Below are 13,133 nucleotides of genomic sequence, written 5' to 3'. Positions count from 1 at the left end.
ACTCGCTACGCCGCCTGATGGCGGTGGTGGCTAGAAATCGTGACCGCGACTACAAGAAAGGACCCAAAAGTGATCTGCACACAAAGTAACCGCTGCAAGATTCAGCGTCAGCAAGATTCAGCAAGATTCAGCGTCCAAAAAGCCGAAAGATCTAACGACAGGAAAGTTCCAACAGTGGATATTCCGTCTCGATGGGCCTTCCATCTCGTTCGACATTCAGGCTCGATTGCACCTCCCGACTCAGTGGATCTTTCGTCTTGTTGGGCATTCAGGTTCCATTCGACATTTCGTCTCGTTGAATCTTTCGTCTCATTGGACATTCAGGCTCGATTGGACCTTCTGTCTCGGTGTATCTTTGGTCTCTTTAGGCATTAGGCTGTTAGTAATAAATGAATGTCTGGAGTACTCAAAAGCTACCTTGAATGCCTTCTACCTCAATATAGTTGTGGGACCTTCGGCATTTTCACGTGCAATAACTCCGCGCACGGGGCACCCTGAGCAATCTTGGTGACGGTACTGGCGATACCGCGGACCCCGATTACCCAAACATAAGCTGGATCCAACCATGGCGATGTGTTTATAGGTGGAGGGCTAGAAACCACGAACGGTGGCCGTCGGAGCCCAGGTCAAGCTCCGGCGGATGGGCTCCCTGTCTGTTCACCAGGCAGGGAGCTCCGCGACCTCTTTGACCATCAGGGTAAAGTCAATGAAGAAAGTACCCCCGTCTCCCTGCTTTTATACATACTGCATGGTATTTTCTCAAACCCCGCCCCCCTCAAATTATCGGCCTCCCAAAAGAGGCCGCACCGAAGTACTTGCTAAAGAGAAGGCAGAACATTTCTATAAAAATCTTGTAGTTCATTCCACCGGAGACACCCCTGTTGGCAAGAAGTCAGTCATTCTTTTGGCCAAATGCATTGAGTCGGTTGCCGGCTCAGACTATGATGCTAAGAAGCTTTCATCCGGTGACCTACTTGTTCAAGTAAAAAGAAAAAATCAAAGCGAAAACCTCCTGAAACAGACCACGTTGGCTGACCTGGCTGTTACTGTGACTCCACATAGAACTCTCAACTCCTCTCAAGGTGTAATCTCAGAAAAGGAATTACAGTCTGAGACAGAGGTGGAACTTCTTCAGGCGCTTCAACCTCAAAGAGTAACCTCTGTCAAACGAATTGTAATCCGTAGAGCAAATGAAGAAATCCCAACAAAGCATCTTGTCCTAACATTTGATTTCACAACCCCACCCGAAAAGGTCAAAGTGGGCTTCCTAAGCTGCAATGTACGACCATATATCCCTAATCCCAGGCGATGGTTTAAATGCCAACGATACGGCCATGGAACTCTATCATGTCGAGGAAAGCTGACTTGTCCTAAATGTTCAGAGTCTGACCATTCGTCGGATGACTGTCCAAACAGCACAGTGAAGTGCCCGAATTGCAGTGGCCCACACGCTGCTTATTCGCGAACCTGCCCAAAATTCAAAGCAGAAAAAGAAATTCTACAAATGAAAGTAACAGAAAACATCACCTTTGCCGAGGCACGCCAAAAGCACAAGCTGCTTTCGGCCACATCTTATACAGACGCTGCCCGCCGGGGGCTGGGCGGCGTTTGGTCAGCACAGCGACACAGTGCAGCTTTGCTGCTGATGTGTTGCGGTCCCAGCCCCCAGCTGAGCAGCCACCTGCTGCCTCTACAACACCTGTAGAGGCTGCGGGGGCCCCGTCTCTTGCCGGACTGCCTTCGGTAGTCCAGCGGTGTCAGGACTCGCCCAGTGTGGCGACTCCAGCAAAGGTGGCGATTGTGATCGCCGCTGGGAGCTCTGCCGCTCTCACTGTTTCCTCTTCACCAGCCCTAGGGACACCTGAGGGCACAGAGATGGAGACGGGAGGGCCCACAGCAGCGCCCATCCAAGCTCCACCGCCTGCCCCGCCCGCAGCGCAGACAAAGAACACCCGAAAGGGTACCAAGTCAAGGGGGCCCAGTCCGCTGGGCACCCCCTTGCCTTCAGATGACGACATGGACGTCGAGCCCTTCCGGCTTTCATCCCAGCGGAAGGAACGGGCTGCGACGTCTAGGTCAGTAGAGAAGGTCAGAAAACCCCTTCCAAGAGACCAAGCCCCGAAAGACCCTACATAAATAGTCACACTCCAGTAGCTCCGAACACATCATAATGGGAAGAGAAAACATAATACAATGGAACTGCAGAGGCCTTCTGAATAATCTTGACGATGTATACGAAATACTGCATGCTTATCAGCCAAGTGTAATGTGTGTTCAGGAAACACATTTGAATTCTAAATACAGGAATTTCTTGAGCAGTTACCTGGTATACAGAAAGGAGAGGAATGGCTGCACGAACACTTCTGGGGGTGTGACCATAATAGCCCGGGAATCCTTAGCATGCCACCCTGTCACTCTGAACACTGTCCTTGAGGCTGTGGCAATTCGAACAATAATATTTAATAGGTTGATAACGGTATGCTCCATATACATTCCTCCTGATGTCGCACTTTCAAGCTCTGACTTCGAGGCGCTGGCTGACCAGCTGCCCGAACCATACATCCTTACAGGCGACCTTAATGCTCACAACTCTCTTTGAGGCTTTTCTCGCACAGATGCCCGAGGTCGCCTGATAGAGAAATTGCTTACATCTTCAGGAGCATGCCTTTTGAACAATAAACAGCCTACATACCATAACACAGGACACAACACATACTGATATCTTGACTTGGCGATTGGCTCCGCAGTTCTTTCCTCTCCTCGAGTGGGGTGTGGGCACTGACCCATACGGTAGTGACCACTTCCCCACCTCACTAACATATATAGGTAAAGGCCCATGCAGTCCATCTTCCCAAAACAGGTTCAATGAAGCAAGAGCTAACTGGAGTACATTTACAGAGACATCCAAACTACACTACACATCCATTGGACACCTACACGTTGAAGAAGCTACCCAACTGCTCACGGCGCACATCCTCGACGCCGCCGAAAAGTCCATTCCCCACGCCTCTCGTGCCCCGCGCAACCAGCGGAGGCCGTGGTGGAATGAGGACTGTAGGCGGGCGCGAGACGCCCAGAACAAGGCGTGGGGTATCCTCCGTCGGTACCCCACGTCGGGAAACCTCCTCTTGTTCAAACGGGCCAAGGCATACGGAAAACGTGTGCGCCGTGAGGCAAAAAGAGATAGTTGGCGCTCATTCATAACATCTAGAAACTCGTACACAGACACACGCAAGGTATGGACACGTATACGCAAACTCAAAGGACAACAGACACAGCCTGCCCCTGGTCAGTACAACAGGGGACACACTGGAAGACCAGGCTGACACACTCGCACAACACTTCCAACACGTGTCCATTTCAGCACACTACACGAACACTTTCTTGAAGTATAAAGACTGTAGTGAAAAGAAGTCCCTACACGACAACAACAAATCACAGACTTCTTACAACTCCCTGTTTTTACTACATGAGCTGAGGGCTGCTCTGAGCACGTGTAAACCCTCAGCTCCAGGCCCAGACAACATTACATATACAATGATACAACACCTACACGCATACACACTTGAATCACTTCTACATCTATATAATAAAATATGGCTTTCGGGGCACATTCCACACTCTTGGAGGGAGGCCATTGTAGTGGCTTTCTTGAAGGAGGGAAAGGACCCGTCGTCCCCCTCAAGCTACCGTCCAATAGCCCTGACGAGCTGCCTGTGCAAGCTCTTCGAGATGATCAATCGCAGGCTCCTGTACTTCCTCGAGTACAATGGTCTTCTCGACAGCTGCCAGGCAGGCTTTAGGGTGGGGCGATCAACGAACGATCAACTGGTTGCACTTAACTCATACATCAAAGATGCCTTCGTGCATAAGCAGTACTGTTTAACTATCTTTTTCGAACTCGAGAAGGCCTACGACACCGCTGGGCGTTATGGGATCCTTAGTCACCTCAAATCATTCGGTGTTTCGGGTAATATGTTCAACACCCTTGTTACTTATTTGTCAGAGAGAACGTTCAGAGTAAGAGTTGGTTGTGCACTTTAAAAGGTTTACGCCTAAGAAAATGGCGTGCCGCAAGGTGGCGTGTTGAGTTGCACTCTCTTCATAGTAATGATGAACTCTTTTGGAAAGGCACTGCCACCAACAATATCTTATTCTATGTATGTAGACGACCTGCAAATATATTTTAAATATTGTAATATATCAATATGCGAACGTCAAGTCCAGCTTGGTGTCAAGAAGCTTGCCGCCTGGGCAGACAAGAATGGGTTTAAATTGAATCCTGCAAAAAGCTCCTGCGTTGTGTTCTCCAGGAAGCGCGGGGTCCATCCGGACCCAGACATTACTCTTAATGTGAACAAGGAGCACAAGTTCTTAGGTGTTGTGTTTGACCAGAAACTCACATTCATTCCACACATCAAGGAACTTAAACATAAATGTCTGAAAACAGTGAGTATACTTAAAGGAGCCATGAAGAAAAAATGCAAGTTCGTTTTATTCGAAAGATTTCGTGTTTTATAGTTCCCCAGCGCTTGTCCGGATACAAACGATGCTTTATTCACTGAGAAATTAAACAATTTGGGTTAAAATTTTGATTTTCCCGCTAAATCGTTTGTTTTCGGGGTCTGCAATGACATCAGAGGAACCGACCGCTCTGCAACCTAGAATACCTTCATTCACGCATCCGCCGTACAGGGTAGAGACACGTATACGCTAGCGCCGCCATTTTGGGTCGCTCGCTCGCCGCCGAAGCAAGTCATTGTGTCAAAACCGCGCTAAAATTATCGCCGCAACGCGGTTTACTGAAGAAGTTTGAATCACATTGTCTGTTTCGCGTTGCGAGGTCTCGTGGGAAACGAAAAGGACAACGCGTTGACCACGTTGGCCCAATTGCGGCGGCACGGGACCGTTCAAATGTTGTCTCCACCCTGTACAGCGGTGTTGGTATGTTACCGCGTTTCTTTACGTTACCCAAACCTAGATGGCGCCACCATACCGTAGCAAGCGTTTGGTTTGTTTTTGCCTGTATTTAAACCTGGCTTCTTTTTGTTCTGGGAGAAAATATTTCGTTCCCTGAAACAGTGCTCGCTCGACAAATGTGGTCACGTAAGACACCGTTGCTTGCGTCAATCGGCCAGTGTCGTCTGAGACAACCCCAAGCACCGTAGTGCTGTGCAGCTAAACCAAGCATGCTGTGCGCAGTACGAACAGCAGTACGCATCAGTACTTCTATGTTTACATGTGCTTTCGTAACTTCCACTGTTTGTCCCATCATTCTTATTGCTTTCTAAAGAATGTGCCCTAAATATCAGCGCAAATCGCTCGTTCGGGTAGTTTGTAAGCTCTACCTAATTTGCATCTGCTTCTGCCGGCCTCCGCCAATCGCAGAGCTGGCTCGAATGACATCATAGGTTCTGTTGCGGGAAATGAGCTGGTGGGTCGCATGGCCATTCCCTTTTTTCTTAAATATGTAGCTTATTTGAGCGAAGTTTACGTTGAAAGTGGTGGCAGTATGATTCTAACGAGGCAATCTTTTGAATGAACCAAATTTGTGTTTTCTCTTCATGGCTCCTTTAAGGTTCTCTCCCATCAATCGCATGGTTCCGACAAAGAACTCCTACTACGGCTCTATACTGCTTTGGTTGGGTCTCGTTTAGACTATGGCAGTGTGGTATATGGGTCGGCGACTAAAACAGCGTTGCGAATGCTTGACCCAGTGCTACACTTGGGGCTACGGCTTGCGTCGGGTGCTTCTCGCACTAGCCCTGTCGAGAGTCTGTATGCCGAGTGTAATAAGTGGAGCCTTGAGAACCAACGGACGTACATGGACTTACTTTATGCTTTTAACATTTCATCGCTGAATAACCATCTTTTTTATCCTGTCTTTAACGACACATCCACATCTGTGCTTTTTGTAAATCGTCCATCTGTTCCTCTGCCCTTTTCACTTAGAGTGAGAGAGCGAGCCTCGGATCTGAGCGCTTCGTTTTTAGATGTGTACAGATCATCCTTTTCAGACATTTTACCTCCTTGGAAAGTTCGTCCTGTGTCATCCAACCTTTCTTTTATGAAACTTGACAAAAATGGGGTACCGCGAGCTGCAACACTGCAGCACTTTCTGTCTCTGCAGTTTAAATACCCACTTGCAGAATTTTACAATGACGCGTCTAAAACCTCCACTATGGTCTCCTGCGCTGCTCATGTTCCGAATTTCAGTGCAGCCAGAACCATGAGCGTGCACACAACAATTTTTTCAGCAGAAGCATATGGAATTTTACTGATTGTACGACACATACTTGAAAATCAAATTCCGAAGTCTATCATCTACACAGATTCCTTGAGTGTTGTTCGCGCACTGTCATCGCATACACCTCCCAAAAACCACATAGTTAATCTTGTATTTAACACTATCATGTCTGTGTATGCACAGAAGCATCAGCTGCTCCTCTGCTGGGTCCCAGGACACGCTGGGATTGCTGGGAACGAGTTGGCAGACGAGAGGGCCGCTGCTGCTGCACTCAGGAACACTCTAGACATAACAACCGTACCATATACAGACCTCAAGCCACACATAAGACAACACTTGCGTAGAACATGGCAAACACACTGGAGTGAACAGACAGATAACAAGTTACACGTTATAAAACCACGCTTGGGACCATACACCACTGACACACGCAACAGACACACAGAAGTCGCCTTGGGTAGACTGCGGATAGGGCACACCCATGCAACGCACTCGTATCTGCTGACGGGATCCTCTAGACCCCAGTGCAGCAGGTGCGGAGAGGCCCTATCCGTAGTGCACGTACTAATCACATGCAAGGCACTTCACACAACACGACACAAACACTTCAGAGAACTCTACATGTCAACATATTCCCCTACATCCATCGTTTTTTCTAGGTGGCGATGCCATTGTTTCCGTGAAACGTGTGTTTGAGTATTTGTCAGACGTCAAGTTTTTAAACCTCATTTCCTATCACGCATAATCAAATCTGGCCCTATACACCAGCCATCACCATTGCCATTAATTGATTTTATTGTTGTTCTGGCTTTAGTAGCCACTATTTTTTTTAAGATACTCTTGTTTGGCGCTCTTTGCCCCAGCTGGCCTTGCGCCAAAAACTCCAACCATCATCATCATCACGTGCAATAACTTTTACACGATAATTTGAAGTGAAATGTACGCCTGGTTTCCGTCGTAAAATTTGAGTCTACCTGCAGCGCTATTGAAGAAAGCAAGCCTGATCGCGAGTACGTTGCTAAGAGTGCCTAAATAGGACGTCAGTTTTTTATTTGGACATGTTTTATCATTCCGGCCAACTGTAAACGTTTTTCTCGTTTTTTGAGTGTGCACTAGCATAAGATAATACTCCCGAGCTTCATGCGCATAGCAGGCACGTGAGCGCTAAGCAAACAACCAAATAGTCACGTGTTCTTCCATCCCAAAAAGGAGGGTGCTACGACATCGCCTGACACTCACGGCGTACGCACGTGAGTGTCAGGCGACATTATTCAAATGAGTATGGGGCTGGCTATGGTCTTCCTTACAATTGCCCCCGGGAAAGGCAGGCTTTAGGAAGGGCCTCTATAACTTCAGAAAGAAAAACCTTTCCTCGACCACTGAGGAGTTCACGGGGCGCCCAATGCCGCAAAATGAGTGCCGAAATAGGAAGGACGCGACTTCACATGAGGTAGCAGCAGGCAGGGCGGCAGTGTCCGTGTACTGGACCAAGTAGTCGACAGCAACAACGACCCATGGGTTGTCCTCCGCAGTGCAAGGAAAAGGTCCCTAAAGGTCGATGCCTACACGGCCGAATGGTCTTGCCGGACATGGTAAGGGCTGCAAGGCCCGGTTCCTTGGTGGGGAGAATATTTTTGCCGTTGGCATCGGACACACGAACGGACGTATTGACGAACGAAGCGGTACATGCCGCTCCAGTAGTAACGCAAGCCCAATCGTTCGTAGGTTTTGGGGACACCAGAAAAACGGCACACATTTGAGAGCGTAAGTGGTGTGGAATTACTAAGAGCCACTTGCCACCATCGGTTTAGTAGTTGCGACGAAAAAGCATTCCGTCACGAATGGAAAAGTGCGACGCTTGCCGGCTTAGTGTACGAGATGCACCGTTCGCCGATGAGCCAGACAGAGAGTGCAACATGATGGAAATGCAAGTGTCTTTCTTTTGGTCGGATGACATTGAGTGATACTCCAATGGCGACACGTAGCAATCGGCGCTCGAGACCCGGTCGCTGTCATGAGGCAACGGGGAGCGCGAAAGGGCATCAGCATCATTGTGCGGCCCGCCTGAGCGACAGGTGACGCGAATGTCATACTCCTGTAGCCGCAAAGCCAAGCGCGCTAGCCGACCAGAACAATCTTTGAGCGAGTGTAGCCAACAAAGCGCGTGGTGGTCTGCGACAACGTGGACAGGGCGCCCGTATATGTACGGGCGGAACTTCGCAAGCGCCCAAACAACGGCCAGGCATTATCTCTCGGTCGCGGAATAGCTCACTCGGCCTTGGTTAGCGTGCGACTCGCATAACAGACAACATACTGGACATATCCTGCCTTGCGCGGAGGACGAACTGCCCTCAAACCAGCCCCGCTCGCGTCTGTGTGAATCGCGATAGGGGGGTCAGGATCGAAATAGCGCAGGATTGCCGGAGATGTGAGGAGATGGCGCAGTTTAATAAACGCATTGTCGCAGGTCGCGCACCAGTCACAGATGCCGCCGTCCTTGCTGAGGAGCTGCGTCAAAGGCGCGATGAGACATGCAAAGTTGCTAACGAATCGGCGAAATTATGAAAACAGCCCAATGAAGCTGCGCAGGGCCTTCATAGTTGTCGTCTTGGGAAATTCCGCCACAGCACGCAACTTGGCAGGATCCGGCAGGACACCAGCTTTGGAGACAACGCGGCCAAGGATGGTAAGCTCTCGGGCAGCAAAACAGCACTTCTTCAGAATTAGCAGAAGGCCTGCGGTTGTCAAGCACGTCAAAATTTGCTCAAGTCGAGTAAAATGCGTCACAAAATCCGAAGAGAAGATCACAATACCATCGAGGTAACAAAGGCACGTCTGCCATTTGAGTCCACGGAGAATGTTTTCAATTATCTATTCGAAGGTTGCAGTCGCGTTGCAGAGGCCAAACGGCATAACGTTAAATTCGTAGTGACCATGAGGAGTAGCAGAGACCGTTTTTGCACGATCAGCCCCTGCCATGGGGACCTGCGAATAACCCGAGGGTAAGTCAATTTATGAAAAGTACTCTGCGCCTCGTAGACAGTCGAGGGCGTCATCAATTCGCGGCCAAGGATATACGTCCTTGTAAGTTATCTTGTTGAGCCGTCGGTAATAGACGCAAAACCGAATGGAGCCGTCCTTCTTCTTGACAAGCACTACCGGCGACGCCAATGGACTGGTGGATGGTCAAATCACACCGCATTGGAGCATGTACTCGACTTGTTCATCGATTACGCGGCGTTCAATAAATAAATAAATAAATAAATAAATAAATAAATAAATAAATAAATAAATAAATAACTGCGTGCTCACTGGAATGTCGGCGACCTGCGATTCAGTACGTTCCAATCACAAGTTTCTAGGCTTAAGTTAAAAAAAATTATGTTGCTTCATACTACTTACTATTACAAATAAAATTTCCTTGCTTTCACTCATATTTACCTTAACACCCGTATATAGGTTAAATAACCGTTTCTCATCCAGAAATGCCCTGAGGCCAGACAGTGCCTCTTTGGGCAGTAGGCCATCAAATGCTTTCGCAATAAAACTGCTCCGCCCCCAATGTTTATTTGCAGGCTGTAGTGTCCTCTTGTTTGTCGACTCAAGAATTTCCGATTCTCTGCTTCTAAAACATTCTGAAGAATTTATGTACCAATTATAAAACAACAGCTTCAACGTTACCTTTGACGCTTCGCTGCGGATCACAATTCACATTGGTTATAAAACAGTTTTTATAACACAAGCGTTTAACTACAAAACAGGCATTCTCCTTTAGGGCTAAGCGCCTGAACAAGGTGACTAAGTTACCTTCATTATTGGATATTCGAAGGGTTCAGTCGGTGCACTCCATGCAGCGGTCGCCAAGCAGACAATCACGCTGAAATGCGTGAAATGCATTGTTGGTATTTATAATACGTCACTTCAATGGAATATTCCAGATATTGTATATATGTAGAACACTGTAAACAAAAGTAACAAGATTATTTTTAATGCAAACTGGTAGCAGGCATTATTATATAATCTGTTTACGGAAGCTGTGTTGGCAAGACTTATGCAGGACAGTCCTTTCAAGCTCTGGCAGTGCCGCGAGCAGGACACTATCGAGCTTTTGCACAAGAGTTGTCCTCCGGCTCGACAACTAATAGCCCCAATTGCTAGGTCGTCAGGGGGAAAACTCAACGCATCGTCTACAAGCCAACACCACAGAAAGAGTACTGCCCTTTCGGCGAACCTAGGTCATTGATCATTGTGCCTCCTTTGAACATACTTCATGAATTGCGTTTGCTCGCGTTCCGGGCATGACAATCCCCTCAAGATCTATATTTTTTTGCCATTAAACATCCACTAGGGCTTATTCCCCTTGTTTCTTTCCTCGAGCGAAAGCCATTCCGCAAAAATCCTTCTACCGACGTCTCTGGCCGGCCAGCCTCGCTTTATGTGCTGCCCCGCCTTAGTCCTCGTATCCAGACTATTAGCTTCAAACGAACCAAAATTCGTCAGGGCCATCAGTTCACACTGTGGGAAACGGAACCAGCTGTGACTGTAATTGCTAATTCATGGGTACTGGTAGATACGCCATCACGTACGGTACGGTTCGTAACCTGCCCGGCCATGCGCAAGCACGCTCCTCCATTTTATTGATTCCGCCGAGGAAACAGACTTTAAGCCTAGTTTTTAGACTTTCCCTATTGTTACTGTAATTACGAAGCAGTACACGCCCCTTTCCCCTCTAACCTCCGCCCTATATCCTCGGCGTCATGGGATCGTAATGCTCCTGAGCGAATGCCGCTGAGGTCTCCAATTTTCTTGAAAGCTATAAGTTCTTCCAGATTTCCTCACCATGTTTTGACGCAGTGCCTGTGTTGTTATTATGTTCCTTCTTCAGCATGCCCTTCGTACCAGGTCGTGCCGACATTTATGCTCTGAAGACCATCGCTATCCCTAGAGACTGCGACAGTGTGTGCGGTAGAAATATCCTCCCCCAGCTCTGCTCTCTGGCCTGCTTCTCCAGCATTTTCTTTATTTCCGCTTCTTCTTATCTAAGCGAAAGGCCGGCTTCAGGGTAGATAGGCAACCGGTAACACCCACAATATGACCCGTGGCACTCAAGCTGCTGTTCTTTTTCCCTAACGTTAATAATTATGCTATGACACCCCTCTACCCACATTCAGCCGATACTACAGGCATTCATCACATCAAATGGGCCGACGACATCCCCCACTGGCGGTTCTGTGTTGCTCTCAATATACGTGCAGGTATGCAAGAATCATAGCCAACCGTACAGCACGCCGTCACAATCGGCGACTCGGTAACCCAGCTCCTGCATCGTGTGGTTACTTGGCGATCGGGGTTCAATCAAAATAATCCTTGTCGGAGCACCCAAGCGCGTACTTTAACTCAAACATCTTCTTGACCAATACCAAACTACCTTTGTGGGACTATGAACGGCAGCCGTACACTTTCTCATCGCCACGTTAACTGCCACGGGTTCCTTTTATTCCCTCTCCTGTCATGTTTAATAACCAACATCATTACCAGCTTTCTCTGTGTTTATTTACGCGTCAGAGTGAGTTGAGTGGTTGATGCCTCAGATGGATGTCAGTTTCTGTCAACCTCCCGATTTAGGTTGGCCTCCCAAATACCCTATCCTATCCCCGCCGGACACATCTCTACTTCAGGGAAGCAGTCATGCGGAGGTGGACTACTATTTCCCGTGTTTCGCAACTGAAAGAGTTCCTTAGACAGCTACCTCTTTCATGGCTCCTCAAGGTTCCTGTGGATTTTCTTTCTACTACCCCTATCAAACATTCTGACAACTGATTCTCTCTTTGTACCAAGAGGTTAGTTCTAGAAAACTGAGCTACCTGTTTTCCTGCTTTTGCTCCTACAATGTTTTGTCAACATGCGTTTTCAATCAATCTCACGTACGGCCCAGCGTTTCTAATTTTTATCTCTCTTGCACGCCTTTTCTGCCCTTGCATATTTTCTCCCCCCAATGCCCTTTTGAATCCTTGTTTGATTACTATTCATGCATCCTCGCCTCTTCTCTACTTTCGCATCATCCCTCCAACCCCGTCTTTGTTGCATCTATGGTCCTAAAATTCACCCCCCCCCCCCTCAAACCAAATTCCGAAGACTCTGTTAACGGCTTGCCGTCATCGTCCTCCCACGGTTATATAGCAGTACAGTCCGTGACATCATGCGCTATAATTTCCAAATTCCTGCCGCAGCGTACATACGTTTTTATCCTGTAACCTACGGTAACCCACGTATGGGCCGGTTCTCAGGCACCCCGCCCGTGCTTCAAAGTGCAATGCACTGCCTCGCGTGCTTTCATAGAATCCTTTCTTCCGGAATTCCGAATTTTCTGTCCTGCTGGCCTCCACTTTTTTGTTTTTTTTTATTTCTATTACCTTTGCCCAATTTGTTGATTTTAATGCCTTTACCTGCTTTGTAAGTGCTTCGTATACCCCACTTACGCTGACCCATTTTCCGTACCATTGGCAATCTGTACTTTCCTCCGTCTGCAGTGCACGTCAATGCACCTCATATGCAGGTACTGAAACATTCCCGCGGCCCATTTTTAGTCGACTTCTCTAGAACTCTCCCCTCAACTTTTGTCTCGCTCTGTACTTCCCTTGCCTCAAAGGACGACCAACCCATGTCTCTCTGCGCCACTTCCTATATAGTTTTGCTCAGGGTTCCTAGAGCCTGTCTACCCACCAACTTCAAATTAGCCTCCAGCGCCACTTGGGTCTCTGGCTTCGTGCACAAAACGTAATTACCGAAGTTAATCCTGGCACCATGACGCCTTTCCAGATTCCCTTCACGCTCCCGCAATTCATTTAGCCCTACAGTTCTGTGATACATTGAAGCCGCGTTTCGT

At 48.2% G+C, this 13,133-nt stretch overlaps 1 long non-coding RNA gene across 4 annotated transcripts in view; it reads right to left on the bottom strand.

Moving 5' to 3' along the window:
- The window catches only part of LOC144162613 (uncharacterized), an 86,565-nt gene that overhangs the window by 61,417 nt on the left and 12,015 nt on the right, over nt 1-13,133 (bottom strand). For all 4 annotated transcript variants that reach the window (XR_013320721.1, XR_013320723.1, XR_013320722.1 and 1 more), the window contains one exon: nt 10,055-10,206. This is a non-coding gene — a long non-coding RNA (uncharacterized LOC144162613). The remainder of the gene's footprint in view (nt 1-10,054; nt 10,207-13,133) is intronic.

This window comes from Haemaphysalis longicornis, unplaced genomic scaffold, assembly GCF_048455015.1.
Source record: "Haemaphysalis longicornis isolate Haplotype H1 unplaced genomic scaffold, Haemaphysalis longicornis Haplotype H1 scaffold_12, whole genome shotgun sequence".
NCBI lineage: Eukaryota > Metazoa > Arthropoda > Arachnida > Ixodida > Ixodidae > Haemaphysalis > Haemaphysalis longicornis.
The sequence above is the reverse complement of the archived record's forward strand: the minus strand, read 5'-3'. Positions and strand labels throughout refer to the sequence as shown.